A 17,478-nucleotide genomic window follows, 5' to 3' on the forward strand; every position below is an offset into this window, starting at 1 on the left:
GATGGACCAATAAAGAAGATGTGGTCTATATAATGGAGTATTACTCAGCCATCAAAAAATGAGATCTTGCCATTAGCAATGTATATGGAGCTCTTTAGAGGGTATTATTATGATAAGTCAGAGACAAGTACCATATGATTTCACTCATAAGTGGAATTTAAGAAAACATGAACATAGACAAATCAGGAAACCGTTAACTGTACGAAACAAACTGGGGGTTGCTATAGGGATGTGGGCAGGGGGACAGGCTAGATGGGTGGTGGGCATTTAAGAGGGCACTTGTGATGAGCAGTGGGTGTTATATGTAAGTGATGAATCACTACATTCTACTCCTAAAACGAATATTACAGTATATGTTAATCAGAATTTAAATAAAAACTTGAAAAAATAAAAATACTGACTTTAGTAATCATTAATGGACCCCTGAAGTCTAGTTCATCATGAACATTGGTGAAGTCTGAGCAATGATTAACTTTCTTGGGTAAAATTCTTCAATATTTACTTGATTTTTCTTGTCCTTGATTTCTCATCAAAAAGTATATGCTTCTTTACTAAATAGCTATCAAGAGTTACTTTAAAAAAAAAAAAAAAAGAGTTACTTTTAGAAAGGCCAAAAAAATAAACTTTAGCTGTTGTCGATGACTTGCTTTTATCAACAGTGTTCAATATTTTTTTTTTTTTTGGACATAACCATTTGTCAATTTATACCCAGATTGTTGTCTTGTCTGTGGTATTTGCAGTGAAGGAATATCTCACTATCTGTATGTAATCAGCACAAAACAACCATATCATACTTTTCTGGAGAGATTGAGTCTTGATTCAAAGGTATTTGGCAAGATAAATTCACTCTCCCAAAGAACTGAGTAATTTGGACATGGTTAAGCTCTTGTAGTGGGCAGGATGATGAGGAAGTTTCTGCTATGCCATTGCTGCTATCAGTGGCAAATGTGCTATGACTGTCTAGCTTTGCTAGACTGGGGTACTTCCTGAAGGACGACCAGCCAAAATTCATTACTTTTGAATCTGTATTTGCATGTGTTTTGTAAATAATATGAGCATGTGTGACACATTTGAAAGCTTTAGAATAATTCGCTATTCCAGTGTCTACTGGTTTTATTTTCTCAGTATTGTAGCATAGTGTGGGTCCCTTAATAATTCTTATTCTGCTTAAGGACAGGTGGCACTATGATATAGTGGAAAGAACATTTTTTTAGGTAAAAAAGGATATAGTTTCACGTCCAAGGGTTCAAACTGTGCTTCCCTCAGGCCCCTCCCCAAATACTATGGTTTTTAGATCACCTGACTTTCCTGAATCTCCCATTTCCTTATCCGAAGCTACATCACATACCCTTGGCAAAGTCTCTCATGTTGTGCATCCCTCGATGGCAGCATCTCTCAGCCTCAGCACCATTGACCCTTGGGGCTGGATAATGTGTTGTCGGGGGCTGCCCTGTACCATGTATAACATTGAACAGCATCCCTCATCCACTAGTTGCCACTAGATGCCCCTGTTGTGACAACCCAAACTGCCCCCTGTACCTTGAGATCCATTCTAAGGAAAGTGAACTTCAAAATCCTACAAAAAGTGAAGGACGGAAATTGGCACTTAACTGCCTCTAAGTGACCCAGCACTCTGCCAGGTGCTCTTACTCAGGCTTCACAATCCTTTGAGGGGTGTTTATTTCCCATTTTACAAGTGGAGAAATGGGGTGGAAGACAGTCCGACTAACTTAGATCTGATGGACTCAAAGCCTCTTCTCTCTGTGGCAGTAGAGTGATAAATGTTAGCACGCACTTAGGTGTAAAAGTTGGTCAGCACTGTCAAAATACACTTTTAGCATCATTGCAAATGCTTCATGAGAGGACTCATTCTGTTCTTTGAAATTATGTTGAATTCAACCATATTAAGATTTGCTGTTTTTTTTTTCACCAGGCTGTATATAGCTTCCTAAACTCATGCTTATATGAAACACCAAAGCTTTTCTTTACGAAATACAGACTCTTAATCCAGTGTTTTTGACCCTGATCAAGAGAGGGACAGAAAAGAAGAGGGAATGGGGACGAGGATTAAGCAAAATATCAGTGAATCTAAAACAGTCAAGATGAGTATTGGTTCTGAGACAATTGCAATTGTTTATCACGCTTTTGTTAGGCTATTGCAATTGTTCCTTAAAAAACAAAAAACAAAAACCAAGCTTGCCTTTTTCATTAAACTTTGCCCTAGAAGCAGTGATTTGCAACACTGGCTGCAACTTAAAAGATCTCAGAGGCTTAAAATAAAAAAAACTTTAATTTTTTTTAAATTTTTTAAAAATTAAAATTAATTTAATTAACAAATTAAAAATTAAAATAAAAAATATATATATACACAAGCACCCTCAGAAGTTCTGATTTAGTTGATCTGGGATGGGACCCTGGCATCAGGATTTTCATCACTTCCCAGATGAGGCTAATGTACAAGTGCAAGAACCACTGGGCTGTTGACTATATGGCATCTATGTTAACCGACATTTCAGCCCTAAGAATTTGAAGTTCCATTTCCCAAGCATTGATACTGTGTTCTGTAAACTGGTATATGTTCATCTATTTACATTTTTCTGTACTCAGACTTTTCTCATTGGCTAGGGATGTTCAATTCCAACTTCTTTACACCTGTCCTGTCACTTCACAGTAGGAGAATTTGGGGACTGATGGCTGTGTACATCGTTTAATGGCTTCTGCTTTCATCCCTTAAGGCTTGAGTCATATTGAGAATGAGCCAACTGTGCAGCCAACTGAATGAATGGTAGTAGTTATTTGTGCTAGTGCTCTTGGGGGTCCTTCCCAGCATCACCACCACCCCTCACCCCAACATCCTCTGCATATTCTCCTACAAATGTGTTCTTTTTAGATGCTTTGGTCTTTTATTATTAAAAATCAAATAAGTATAGTAGAGAGAATCAGGAAACAATCTCCTACTTACCCAGTACTGGCTCTAACTCAGTTGGGGGTTGTAAGGGATAGTAAATTAAGTGTTTGCATAGCTTTTCAGTCAAACATACTGCAGTTTCCATTCTGGCTCCACTTTTTACAATCAGCATGGTTTTGGCATTGACACCCAACCCTCCCGCTCCAGCCAATTTCCTCCGAGCTCAGTTTCTCCCTCTATAAAGTGGTTGTGAGGATTAAAGGAATTTCTATACATGAAGCATTTGGTGATCTTGCCACAGAGCAGGCACCCAGTGAAGGCTTTGCCACACCAAGAGTAGAGAATCACTTCCTCTGCTACTTTTCCTCTCTAATATCAGCATGTACTGTTTACTGTTATTACTGCACACACACAAACACATTGATATTTTTAATTTCCTCCCTTTCATGTTTTCTGTGAAAAGCGTGACTCTTTAAATAGACATAGGCAGTCAAAGCATGCCCATCTTGCTGCTCAGTGAACCAACCAGCTGCTGTGGGGTTAGTGGGAATTCGGTCTATTTATTATTGCTGGGTGCCCAGGGCTACCCTTTTGCTAACCACTTCAGGATAGGAATGTTCTAAAAGACAGATGGTGCCCAAAACCGCCCTTGGGAACCATGGCTTTATAATCCATAAGCAGAGGACAATATTTTCCCAGTTCCGAAGAAGGGGTGGTTGTCAGGATTTGTGAATTATCCTGTTTACTAGCATAAAAACCTCTGAAAGAGGGGTGTGCCTGGGTGACTCACATGCTTAAGCATCTGACTCTTGAGCTCAGCTCAGGTCTTGATCTCACAGTCTTGAGTTCAAGCCTCATGCTGGGGTCCACTCTGGGCATGGAGACTACTTAAAAAACAAACAAACAAACAAACACCAAATACCTCTGAAAGAGTTGCCTAAATAACATCCCTTTTCCTTAAAACAACAATAAATACCAAGGTAGCATTCTTTTTAAGTGCCTTAACTTTTTATTTAGAAAAGTTAACAATGTTGCAGTGAACACTTGGCCAGTCATGGTTCCACTCACCTCTCTCTTCCCCACCCACCTCCTCAGAACAGGGACCTCCTTCTCCCAGACCACAAGTTTGTTGCCACACCCAAGGAACCCCTCACTGGCACAATAGCATTATCAGGTCCATTTGTCTCCCAGATGTTCTTTAGAGCTATTTTTTTGGATCCAGGATACAATCAAGGATTATACACCTTGATTGTCATTATCAGCCCAACCTCCTTTTAAATGATGTAAATTAAATTTGTATGAGAACTTTGGACATTTTACGGCAATACTGTTTGTGTTTTGCCTAAGAAGAGCTTTACTGAAGAATTAGAAGATGGTTCTTTATTAGTCAAATAATTAGATAGTACTTGTATTCACTTAGATCAACTGCATCTTTATAAAAGAAATTGGGGGTGATCTCATGAGTTGGGTCATAAGAGCCACCCAGGGGTCCCTCTGCAAACATTTCAAATTCGCACTTCAAACACGCACGACGGTGAAGTCAGCTCTCCTCACTTCCCCCTCTAGCCTGGTCTCCTCTGAGCATCTGCCTTCGGCTCAGGACATGATCCCGGGGTCCTGGGATCGAGCCCCACATCGGGTTCCCTGCATGGAGCCTGCTTCTCCCTCTGTCTGTATCTCTGCCTCTTTCTCTCTCTGTGTCTCTCATGAATAAATAAAATAAGAAAGAAAGAAAGAAAGAAAGAAAGAAAGAAAGAAAGAGAGAGAGAGAGAGAGAGAGAGAGAGAGAAAGAAAGAAAAAGAAAGAAAGAAAGAAAGAAAGAAAGAAAGAAAGAAAGAAAGAAAGAAAGAAAGAAAGAAAGAAAGAAAGAAAGGTCTGCAGAGAACCAAGGCAGACAGCCAGTGAGTAGGGGGGCTCGCAGGTGCAGAACCCAGGAGGGAGGTCTGAGCTAAAATAGACTGCCGGTTAGAGTGGAGGCAGTGCCTCAAGCTCTCAGTGTAGACAAACAACTGGGCCATATACGGACCCGGGTGAAGGGTGGGTGGTTGGTGGGTGGGGAGAGCAGGGCCACTGTGTCCAGTGAAACAGAATATGGGGTACACAGGGTCCCTAGGAGTCACTCCTTCTCCAGTGGAAGCTGCAGTCCTGCTCCAACATCTCCACATCATCCCATTTTCCGAGGAGAGGCTGGTCACTGTCTTAGGGACCCAAGACTTCCCCAGCCAACAACAGGAGAATAGCCTCGGACTGCTCTCCTTGCTTGTCCAAACTGGCTGTGACACTCTGACTTCTCCTCTTACAAGTAAATGAGGATTTATTAGCTTATGTAAGAAATGATGCACCCTGTCAGGAACATGATCTGTGTAGGCCTCAGCCTGGAATTGGTCCCAATGGCCTGCGAGACCTCTCTGCGGACTTGTTTTAAGGGGCCAGTGGCAGCCCCCTGCCCCATGCATGCCCTCTCTGCCCCCACGAGACAAACCCAAAGCAGGATAGGCCACAGGTGGATTTCTCTTTCCAACCCTGTTATTCCAAAGAGGTCTTTGTGTCATGCAACTTTACAGTGTCTGTGAGAGATGGAGTTTGAAATTCACTCTTGGCTAAAACTCTGGACAGCATGTGGAAGGGGAGAAAGTCAATTCTCAGCTGCAGCCGAGATTCAAGAGGGTCCCCCAGGTAGGAAACAGGCAGAGGCAATGGGGCGAGGACAGGGTGACACCAGATGGACAGAAGGGAGGACCCAGGACATTCCGGGGTTCTTTCTGGGTTTGATGCTGGTGCCTGAAACACGTGCTTCTGATTTCCAGGGCCTGTTTACTCAGTGGGTAATTTAGGGTTCCAGTTTACTGCCCACTCTCCTAAGTCTACATGTGGGGGAGTGCTCTGCAAACACAGCGTCCATTGTCTCCTCATGCTCATTCGCTCCAACTGCTCTGCTCTCAGAAATCACCCATGAACTTTCTGGAGCTAAGTCTAGTGATCTTTTGGGCCTCATCTCCTCTGGTGGCTTTGTAGCACTCACTGCTCTGCATGTCTCGCTCCTCTTTCACTGGTCTGGAGGCCAGAGGTGTGAAATCAAATTGGTGGCAGGGTCCCACTCTCTCTGAGGGCTTTGCGGGGAGGATCCTTCCTTTCCTCTCCCAGCTTCTGGTGGCTCCAAGTGTCTGTTGGCATGTGGCCACATCTCTCTTTTTCACGTCATCTTTCCCCCATGTTATCTCCTTTGCCTCTCTTACAAGGACACTTACGATAGCATTTAAGGACAACTCAAATAATCCAAGGTCATCTCCCCCTCTCCTGATACTGAGGTTAATCACATCTGTAAAGACCCACTACCCAGGGAGGTCACATCCACAGGTTCTGGGGATTGGAACTCGCTAGCTGTGGCTGGCCATCGTTCAGCCCATACCTGCCCCACAGTGGATGAGAAGAAATATTGCCTATGTCTTTCTTGCAGTGTTTTCCTGTCTGTGTTTCATCAGAGAGAAATCTCCCAGAGAAAATATGCTTCCTTTGTTGTTGTATAGGCATATTAAGCCAGTAATTAAAATTTGTAAGCCTTTAGTAATACCTCCGATGATCATAAAGAGGCACACACATGACGTCTTTCTTCATGAGAGTTCCCACAACAAGAGGCAGAAGTGAAAGGGGAGGCTGGAAAGTGCGTATTGGGATGGGAGGGAGGAGAGGGCATGATATATCAAACCGGCCATATTATTTCAGACTAGCATCTAAACTATAGAATATTCTTGGGATTTTGGAACTGAGGGTGAGGGGCTGATCAGGTTTTACCTGATCAGAAAGGGCAGGTGGTGGTATGAGGGATGGAGAGGACAGGCTGGCCTCAAAGAGGGGCCTGGGACTAGTCAGGATTCAGGTAGGGCCGAGTGGCTTCCACGGTCTAGAAGAATGGTCTTGCCCCTGTTCTGAATCTCAGAGGCAGCTGACCAAGCATCATAGAGTTGTAGCCAGCCTCCCTCAAGCACCTGGTGTGGCGAAAAGGCTGCAGCTCCTCTTTGATGGGCCCCTACCTTCTACCGGAGCATCCTAGGAAGGCAAACAAATTGTACTCCAAGTGGTGCTATGCTGGGTTTTCCAAACAGGAGAGAGGACAGTACCATCACTCTAATACCACCAGTCAGAGACAGGGACCCTGATGGGCTTTACCCCTCATGGTGGGTCACTCACTTCAGACTTGTCAACTCACCAAAGTCCAGTTGTAAGATTTGGGTCAGAGAAGGAAGACCTGCTTAGGCTCTGAGCCTGTCATAACCCCAGCTCAGCTTCCTGGAGCGGTCCATCTGAGGGACTACCAGGCATCTCAGCTAGCAATAAAATAGCACTTGCTTCCATCTTACATCAGTCCTTGCTGTGTCTCCTTCTGAGATCTCACTAGAAGAAGGGGTTATTGGCAGGGCAGATTCAGACTCCCTGGGGCCACTGGTCAGATGCCAGGCCTCATCAGCTTCTCAAATCCTATGTAGTCTTATCCTTCCTACCAGCTGCCTAGCACGTTCTTTCTACTTGACAATCCATGATGCCTCACAGTGTCCTTTATGTACAAGGGAAAGAGGACAGGTCTGTAGGGCTTCAGAGACATCTGTCCTAGCCATGGCTCAGCCACATTCTTGCTTATGATCCTGAACAAGTCACCTCTCTGTTATGGACTGAGCGTTGGTAGCACCCTCAAATCCAGATGTTGAAGCTCTAACTGCCATGTGGTGGGCGTAGGAGGTGATGCCTTTGGGAGGTGATCGGCTTGAGATGGGATCAGAGGTAAACAAACCCGCTTAACTGTCTTTAATCCAGCATTTCCCAAACTTATTTCTGCAAGGACCTGTGGATAATGGCTGGACTTGTTTGTGCTCCTGCTGTGATGCGATAGGGGGCAGGTGAGAAAGCAGGACTCTGGATGCAGAGGTAGGAGTGGGGCCGAAGGAATACCTGGATCAGAAAAAGTTCTGGTGTTCTTTGCCCCGTTTTCTTCCAACAAGGCCAGACCAATTGGAAGTTGCCTCTGGAGGTATCTGGAACCCTGCTCGGCATGATTTATAAGATGGGTTTTGTTTTGAATGCTGCTGACTTTATATAATGGCATTATTTCCTCAAGGGATTAGTTAATGGAGAGAACACTGCCCTCAGCAAAACAGCACTAATGCAGAGCTCTCAATTTAAAATAGTACCAAGTAGGCAGGCTAGAACCCCGAGGATTAGACTCTAAATGTTACGGTCCAAAAATAAAGGATTAAAAATGAGTACTTCATTAAAATAGGGAGAAATCCAGTGTTTTAAAGGTTTACATAAAGCGGGGTGGGAAAGGGGTCTGGCCAAGGTAGGCTGGTTGCTTAGGAGGCTCCAAGACTCAGAAACAGAAGGACAAAACCTGTGTGGGAGCAAACTGCTCCCCCTTCCCTTTTCCAGGAGCTGAGGATATTAAGACTAAAGGGATAAAGTAATAATGTGCTCCGGCCCATCAGCAGGCTGGTGACAGAGCTGAGGGCCTGTCCTCCCCATCCTTCGGGAGCTTGGATTCAGTAAGAAGGAAAAAACTCAGGATTTAAACTCATGTCAGGAAGAAAGGAAGGAAGTAGGGAGGGCGGGAAGGGGAAGGAGAAACCAGGCAGAGAGGCGTTGTTTGATAGTCTGAGGCAGTGGAAGGCAACGGTCTAGCTTTCAGGGATATGCAGAGGATTGGTTGTGTACCCAGCACCCTCCTCTTCTCCAGGGGACAGCAGGGCCTTTGCATCACTGTGGCTCTAAGAGACCAGACATTTTTAAATGCCTTTGGCATTTTTAAATGCCAAGCCTTTGCTTGGTTTGAGCCAAGGTAAGTGGCTGACCCAAGATACTGTCAGCATGTCCCTTTGCTAGGGATTTGAGACTTGGAGCCCAAGAGAACTTGATGTCAGTCTCCCTGTGGAATTAAAGCTACAAATTAAACCCAGGGATGGTTGTGGCCATGTTTCCTGCAAGTGGCAGAACCAGTCTGGAGAGAGAGAACAGATGGAACCACACGAACAAGGACAGAAGTCAGTACTGCTGGGACTGAGTTCTTGGACAGATTTTTCCCATGGTTCTAGGAATAGATTCGTTTCTTATTTTGCCTAAATTTGGATTGCCTAATGGATACCCAAGAGTCTTCGCTGATATGAGGGATCACCACCGGCACCAGCTGGAGGTACTGAGGTCTGGGTTCCTGCGTGGCTGGGTCAGAAAAGTCACAGGGAGCAATCAGGCAACTGAGCCAGAAAGGAGAGCAGCATCTCCCCTGGAGCTGCTGAAAATACAAAAAACTGTGGAACGCCATTCGTGGTGGGGGGCAGGGAGGGGCCCCTAAAAATTGCTCAGTGAGGATCCAACATTCTTGGCAAGGGCAGAAAAGGGATTGTGGTCACAGGTGCCTTGAGGTGTGGGACAGTGGAGTCTGAGAAGTGAAAGGGAAGTAGAGGCAAGCTCACCCCTGATATTTGGGGGGACCAGGGCAAGACTACAAATGGAGGCTCAGGCTTCAAAAGTTAAATATCAAGTTCACAAAGTGTTCAGTAAAATATTAACAGATGATGAATGTTCTATCCTCCTACCTTGGCCACTCAGAAGACCCCAAAAGGCCAGGATGGATGTAGAACTTTTGGAGTCCTCATAATTCCATGGTGATGTGACAATGCACGGAGGACAGCCTGTGGCATGGCTCTGGACATGGATCCAGGGATATCTGGGCATGAGATTTCCAGTTCCCAGGACCTGCAGTATGGTCCAGAAGTGGGACATTTCTCCTTAGTCTTGCAGACTCTTTGCCCCATGGGGAAGGACATGGCCCAGACAGTACCCCTCTTGCCTCTCTGAGAAGGCTGCTGCTCATGCGTTGACCAAAGAGCAGGTGAGTGCGTACTGGAAAGTACAGGACTGGGGTGGATCAAGAGACTTCCTGTGTTTGCCATCACGGACTCTGTACCTTACAATTCTTATTCACAAAAGGATGGCTTTGAATTAGGGGTAGAGATTTATAGCCAGTTACTGGGGCCCAGCTAAGGTTTGAAGTTTGAGTGTTTTGGCTTGTGTGGCTTTGTGCAAAAAAACCCATAATCTCTTTGAGGACCAGTTTTCTCATCTATAAAGCTGGGATGCACCTTCCCTAGGCTGCTTCAAGGTTAAACAATGCTCATGAAAAGACTGGCATAGCAAGTGCTCAGTAACTGGCAGCAGCTTTATTCTTTTCTTTTTCTTTTTTTTTTTTTTTTTTTTTTTTTTTACCACTGTCGGGTTCTCCGAGAGGGCTGATAGCTTTAAAATGGCTTCTGTAGGACCACACTTGAAAAGGAGAGGGCAATTGACCTTTGATTTTATTCCTGGAGCTTGCTTCTCTCTACTCTGACAGTCTGCATTGTTGGTAGTTAGAACATGTGGGCTCTGGATTTTTCTTCTGCCATTTACTTAACTGATAGCCATCGGCCAGTCATTTAACCTCCCAGAGCTCAGTTTCCTTGTTGGTGAAATGGGGGCAATACTAGCATCTACTCATTCCTAATAACTTAGGAATAAAGGAGATAATCATACATTCCAGCTCTTAATGGAGGCTCGCCTGGCACAGAGCAAACTTTCAAAATTGTCCGCTTGTTACCAACAGCCTCCGTTTCTTGCCTGCTCTCCCAGCCCACCTGCAGGCCGAGGCTGCCGTGATATTTGGGTTGTGGTAGAGCTGCAGCCCATCGGCTCTGTGCTGTCGTCACGCAGCAAATCATGGCATCCAAGGAAGAAAAACCTCGAATCTGAGTCGGCTGCTTCAATTCAAACTCTAATTGCTTTGGGAGGAAGCCCACACCGGCTGAAATCATTTCTTGCTCTGTTCCTCCTTGCCCCTGTCGGGCAAGGCTGACTCTCACTCAGACATCTGGGTTAACCGAGGAAGAATTTGCCAAGAAAATTGCATCCTGGTCTCTTCAGAGCCCAGACAAGGAAACTGCTGTGTGATCAGTGCTCCTTCTGGGAAGCTTCACTTCTTTCCTTTCCCTGTGCAAGAAAATTTAAATTAAACAGATCTGAGCCAATAATAGACAAGTCTGGCTTCTCCCCGACAGCTGACGCGCAGGCGACCTGGTGGCACCAGAGGGCCTGGTAGATGCTGGGCCACCCCGCTCACAGGTTCTGGTCCCGTGGCAGCCTGGAAGAAAAGAACCAGGCGAGCGTGTGGATTGCTTGGGCACCTGCTGCCTCCTGCTTAAACGGAAGCCCCAGCTCAGCACGGTGGTCCTCCCCACCATAGGACGGCTTCCATTAGCAAAAACATGTGCAGGTTGCTCTCTTCACCTCTATCTCCAGCTCTTCTCCCTCCTGTTTATTTCTCAACACCTTGGAAGCCATCTACCTTGAGCCCTTAGGAGCCTTCCTTTCATTGTCAAGTTCTTGCCACTGTCACCTCCACACTCCAAACTCTATGCCAACACATGGAGCTGCTCATACTCCCCAGAACTCCTCCACTTTTCTCTCTTGCCTTGCCTAGCCTCATGCTCCTCTCACGCCCCCCCCCCCCCGACTGTCCCTCTCTCTACCCTTCTTTGGACTTTTAATTGTGGTAAGACATGCATAACACACAATGTACCATGTTAACCACTGTTAGCCACAGTACAGTTTGGTGGCATTGAGCCCATTCCCATTGTTGGGCAACCATCACCATCATTCATATCGGGAACTCTTTGCATCTTGTAAAATGGAAACTCTATCCCCATTAAACAACAGCTCCCCATTCCCCTCTTCCCCCTGCCCCTGGCAACCACTGCTCTGTCTCTATAAATCTAAATACTCTCAGTTTCTCATTAAGTAGAGTCCTACAGTATTTGTCCTTTTGTGTCTGGCTTATTCACTTAGCTTATTTCACTTACTGTCCACAGGATAGCAGCTTTTCCTTCTCTAAAAGTTTCCTTCAAATTGCTAGATCCTATTCAACTTTCAGGTCTGGGTATGAAGTCCATTCATCCAGGAAGCCTGACAGCAGCACACCACCCCCCCAACTGTTTCCAGGATGCTTTGCACCCCTGCTGTCAGGGGGCTGCCAAGCAGTGCAGGGGCAGAGCCTGGAGACCCCCCTCTGCTTCCCTGAGTGTGTGAACTCCTTCGGGTCACAGACTCCTTTCTGTTCCCACTGTGCCCAGCACAGAGTAGCACTCAACAAGTAGTGTAGCATGAATGCTGAGCGAACTCCCTGGAAGTATTCATGCACAATTTCCAGCAAAACTCTTGAGGCCAAGCCTGAATGTTCGTGATCATCAGGGATGGGAGGTATACTTGCCTACCCTTTGCGAGAGCGTGGTTTGTCTCTGGGGTACTATTCTCTGTCTGTTTACTAGATTCCATGGCCACAGTCAGCACTCTTTCTGTGTCTCTGAGCGTCCCTCTGCTCCATGCACAGCCACTAGGTCATCCACTTGCCTTCCTGGTGCCGAGTTTCTTCCCTGCCAGCCTCTCCCACCCTCACTTCACCTTGCACAGCCTGGAAAGTACCTACTTCTGGCCACTATTCACCTCTTTCTGTATACGTGAACCTCAGCTAGTTAACACTAGCGCTGTCACCCAGGCCTGCATCTGGGGCAGGATGCTTGATTCCACAATAGTCTGCCCATTGCCAACAGCTTCTACTTAGTATCTGGAGCATTTGAAAGCTACACCTCCCTGGGGCACCGGGGTGGCTCAGTTGGTTAAGGAACTGACTCGGTTTCAGCTCAGATCATGATCTCAGGGTCCTGAGATCAAGCCCCCCCTGGGGCTCTGTGCTCAGCGGGGAGTCTGCTTGAGGATACTCTCTCCTTCTCCCTCTGACCCTCCCCATCTCAAATAAGTAAACAAATCTTAAAAAAAAAAAAAAGCTACACCTTCCTTTCTGCGATCCTATAAAAGCCCTTTTCTGAGGTATGCTCCTTTCCCAGAGCAGTGGTACCATGTGCCTGCCTTACCACCGATGACTGGTTTGACTTTGGACAAACTCCTAAGCCTCAGTTTCCTTATATGTAAGTATAGATAACATACAGTACATCTCCAGGATGTTGTGAGAATGCAACAAAATAAAGGAATAATTCCCACCTAAATAGTAGAGGTGACCTGGAAGATCCTCAACATTTTGTGGTGTTGGCTAAAGTGTGTGCTATTATTTGAGAAGGGTGGGTGCCACTGAGAGAATGTAGATGAGGTATCTGTAAAATCAATATGGGTGGACCAATGACAGGACCTTCCCCCTCCTCCTTCCCACCTGAGTTCTCTTCTTCTCATCCACAGGGCTGCAGCTAGGCTGTCCAGGGAAAGCATCAGTTTGATTTGTTTTGATCTTTGCTACTCAAAAGGATCACATGAGGCAGACGTCCCTCCTGACTGAACTGATGGATTGACTGACTCTGTAAACATCACCAGATGCCCCCAGCTTCCCAACGGTCACATCTGCTACATGACATGTCCGCTCTCAATGGTTGAGGGTTGAGTTGAATGCTTAACAAGGACTCACTGCATTTGTTCCCAATCTTATTTATGCCAGTGGTACATTTTATTGTGATTATTGATTAATTTGTTTTTATTATTTTTTAAATATTATTTATTTATTTGACAAAGAGAAAGAGAGAGCACAAGCAGGGGGAGTGGCAGAGGGAGAAAGAAAAGCAGACTCTCCTCCGAGCAGGGAGCCAGAAGCTGGGCTGGATCCCAGGACCCCGGGATCACAACCTGAGCTGAAGGCAGACGCCCAACCAGCTGAGCCACTGAGGCACCCCGTGATTATCAATTAATTTAAATGATTTGAAAATTGATGAAATTAGTGTGAAGACAAACATGTGGAAACTAACATGAATTCTTTGGAAAGACTACATGAAGGGTGATATTGAATTGAGGATAAATGGGACAACTTTCAAAGCTTAGAGAAAATTCTAAAAATCTAGGAGGCTACTGTGCTCATGTTGCCTTGCAAATATATTTAAGTTCTTGCTGCACTTAAAGCAGAAACTGAAAGTCATATACGATGTATTTATGAAAGACTGTGCTGAACTCCTCTTAGTTGAAGAACAGGTCTTGGCCCGACATCCAAAGATTAGGAAATGAAGATACATTTTACTGTTGCATGTTGAAATAAAACATTTACCATATGTACATTGGTTCCCTGCCTTAAAAAAACATATTTTTAAGTAGCACAACCACCACTGGCATCAATCCATTTGGATGGGAGTATTTTCCACTGGTTTCCCTCCTGGTTGGGACTCTCTAAGCAGCCCCACTCTGGCCTCTTTTCTTCACTGTTCATAGCTCCTCCTTTATGTTTCACTCTTGTGGCCATTCAGCAGGGAGCAGTAGAGAATTGATGCTGGGTCCAGAGCAGACTTTCATGCTGCCCCACCTGGAGTGAACCTAGAGAGTGTGATGGCATCTTCCTGCAGCTGCCTCCCCTGTTGGTTTATGTTTTTTGGAAGCCTTGCTCCACCTCACACCCACAGCAATCTCTGGTGATTGACTGAATGGTGTCCCTCAAAACTCAGATGTTAGAGCTCTAACCCCCAGTGTGATGCTATTTGGAGATGGGTCTTTGGAAGATAATTAGGGTTGAGAGGTCATGATCCTTTAGGATAGGATTAGCATCTTTATAAGAAGAGGAAGAGGGATTATTCTTGTTTCACCCCATAAGGACACAGTGAGAAGGCCCTCACCTGGAACTGAGTTCTCCAGAAACTTGATCTCAGACTTCCACCCTCCAGAACTATGAGAATTAATGTCTGTTGTGTAAGCCACCTGGTCTCATATTTTGTTACATTAGCCTGAGCAGATTAACACTCTGAGGAGAAACAACTAAAACCCAGGGTGGTTCTGTGTGAAGATGTTTAAAGAATAATAATAATAATGTTGATTCTGCTGCTACCCATGATGACAATGGTGAAGACGCTGGTGATGTCAAACCCCAGGTGTCTGTGGATGGAGAAGCCCTATCCTCTTCCATTTCCAAAGCAATACACTGTTATGCTCATTTCCTTAGATTGCAAATCCACCTGGGAGAGCTCTAGGTGTATCAACAGGAAGTTTAAATGATTTGCCTGAGGTTACACTGTTTTCAGAGACAGACCTGTAACTATAATCTTAGCCCATGTCATTTTCTAACCAGCCAAATGTTCTCCCAAACCAAACTTTAGATTCATGGCCGTCAGCCATTTTCTGTCATGATATTCATGGTAGTGTTTCCATGTGTGACGCCCTCTGACTTTGATAGCATCTGAAACGTTTTTCTATTTGACTCACTGGAACAGAGATTGCTAGCCATCTACCAAAAATCCTCTGCTGCTTTCCTCCTTGGTTACAGAACTCTGAACTTCTCTTATAGCTAGGTGTGGCCCATGCGACTAAGTTCTGGCCAACAGGATATAAGCAGAAGTGTGTAGAACCTCCTGGAAAAGCCTATAAAAGAAGCCAATCTGGCTGGAATGGGCCTCCCTTTTGTCCTGGACCTCTGTTCTCCATGGGCCTGTTTCTTCACACTGTCTGGAAGATGAGAGGCCCTAGTAACTGTTTGTACCATAGGATGATAGTGAAGACAGAAGCCAGAGCTAAGATAGTGGGCAGAAGTATGAAGAAAGGGCCTGGGCTCCTGATGACATGGAGCCACTCATCAAGGAACTGGGCAAGTCGGGATGGTGTCATCACCCATCTGGCCCCATGGCCTAGATATAAACCCCATGATGAAAGGAGCAGCAGGTGACACTGAAGGGGCTGTTTCCAGGCATCTTGGTGGCTGGGGCCCAAGAAGGCTGGTTTGGGGCCCACCTCACCGAACTGCCAAGAGAGGTTTTCATTCATCTTACTTCTCTGTAGAGCCCAGCCACATCCCAGTGCAGGAAGATTGGAGGGCACACAGGGCCTTTGTGGTTGTCCATGTTATCTGAGCTTTGGGACCCCCAGTACCTGCCCCCAACCCCACACCCTTAGGAGGTCAGAGTGGCTGCAGGAGGAATAATAATGGGGGCGCTGTCTCACGTGGCCTTGAGGGCAACAACATCAGCCATGGAGCTCCAGGTAAAGCACCCAAAAAGATAGCCCTTGACCACCTGGGATGGCTAGACAGAACTGGGGCTCAGAGTGTCCAGTTAGGCAGGTAGGATATTAAACGGGTGAGATTTGAATGGTGACCTCATTATACTCACAGGATGGGGGCTTAGGGACAAGTGACTCACACTGATGACAGAGTGTCCTAAGATTCCTCAGCCAGGAAAGGCTACCTTACTGTAGGGGGTGGGGTGGCTTGCGTCAACCTGGCTGTTCGCATTAGGCTGACCTGCCATTGAGAAATGCATACCATCGATTTATGTCTTCTTTTATTTCAGCTTCAAGGATGGGTTCTTCTAGAGAGCAAGAGTTAGGAGTCTTTTCAGGCTGAAAGAAGAAGGAACAGTTATGGCCATGGTGACAGGGAACACGGATAACTTGTCAGTTACATGAATTTTCCATGTTGGAACAAGATCCCGGTTGGCTGAATTGGTTAGAAAACAAGAGCATTTCCCCCTGAGGTTTTACTCAATTTCCAAACCACTAACTCATATGTGGTATTTTCCAGGCGAATGACTTTCTGCATCCCATCACCTTATTTTAGTTATGGTTATGTTTGATATGCTGGCATTCTGGAACAATCACTACTGACACCCAAAACCTAATCAACACATTCAGTTTTGCAAAACAGAAATTCTGAGAAATGTAACATTTTTAGGGCTAGAATAAAACTCACAGATCAGCTAACACCCCTTCTCATTTCATAGATTGTTGGGAGTGATTGCTGAAGGTCACACATCTAATGAAGGTGAACTGGAGAGTAGAACTCAGGTGGCCCTATCTTGTAAACTATGCAGCAAACACTTTATTCTGCAATTTCACAGTTTGGGTTCCCATTGACTGGCCCAAATACAGTATATAAGGGCTCAGATTATTTTCCTCTTTCCTGTGTATTTCTGTTGGAAAGAACTTTCAGTCCATTACCTGAGGTACCGTGGATGAAGACCTAGGTCAATCCTGGAGTCTACTGCAACCCCCTTTTCCCTCAGAGAACAAACACCATGTAAATTATCTATTTTGATTTGTTGAACTGAGTAGCCTTCCTCCCCTCCTGCCTCTGTTCTCCCCTCCTTTCCCTCTTCTTCCTGCTTTGCTCTCCCTCTGCTCCCTCCTTCCTGTTCCTACATTAGACTTGCTAGCGGATTTTTCTCTAGGACTGCCTCTCAGCCAAACATCCGCCTGGCTTCTGCGCACGTCAGCACATTTCCCTCATTCTCGCCTTCCTCTCTTCCCTCCTCCCTGTGTGCTTTTGTTTCCAAATTGCAGGTCTATCAAAATTAATGAACTCATTTATTTGCTCTATATCAAATGCACACTGAAATTATTGTATTTCTAAATAGGCCGATAGTGCTGGGTAGACACATTCTGATATCCTGAGAGCCACCGTCGTACCTCTTTATAACCTTGGGAATGCTTCTGAGAACACGATTGTGGAAATGTGAGAGGCCTCTGACAAGACAGAAGGTCTTCTTGATCTATGCTTGCCCAGTCCCTTTATTTCCTATTTTGAACA

At 45.4% G+C, this 17,478-nt stretch overlaps 2 long non-coding RNA genes across 5 annotated transcripts in view; one reads left to right on the forward strand and one right to left on the reverse strand.

Annotated features, from left to right (window-relative positions):
* Window positions 1-9,681, reverse strand: part of LOC118355189 (uncharacterized) — a 22,023-nt gene extending 12,342 nt beyond the window's left edge. The window contains exons 1-2 of one of the 3 annotated variants that reach the window (XR_007405774.1): window positions 9,491-9,573; window positions 3,699-3,792 (exon numbers count right to left, since the gene is read on the reverse strand). This is a non-coding gene — a long non-coding RNA (uncharacterized LOC118355189). Of the gene's footprint in view, window positions 1-3,698; window positions 3,796-9,490 lie in introns of all 3 variants that reach the window. The other 2 variants (XR_007405775.1, XR_004817162.2) reach the window with 2 other exon arrangements.
* On the forward strand, window positions 9,197-17,224 carry LOC112669452 (uncharacterized). Of its 2 annotated transcripts, XR_007405773.1 has the most exons (3): window positions 9,541-9,786; window positions 13,173-15,935; window positions 16,244-17,224. It is a non-coding gene; the product is annotated as an uncharacterized LOC112669452 (long non-coding RNA). The 2 variants fall into 2 exon arrangements; XR_003142272.3 differs by lacking the exon at window positions 16,244-17,224 and having other exon boundaries at window positions 9,197-9,786; window positions 13,173-13,410.
* Window positions 17,225-17,478: the final 254 nt, after the last annotated feature.

This window comes from Canis lupus, chromosome 25 (genome assembly GCF_003254725.2).
Source record: "Canis lupus dingo isolate Sandy chromosome 25, ASM325472v2, whole genome shotgun sequence".
In the NCBI taxonomy this organism is placed as follows: Eukaryota; Metazoa; Chordata; class Mammalia; order Carnivora; family Canidae; genus Canis; species Canis lupus.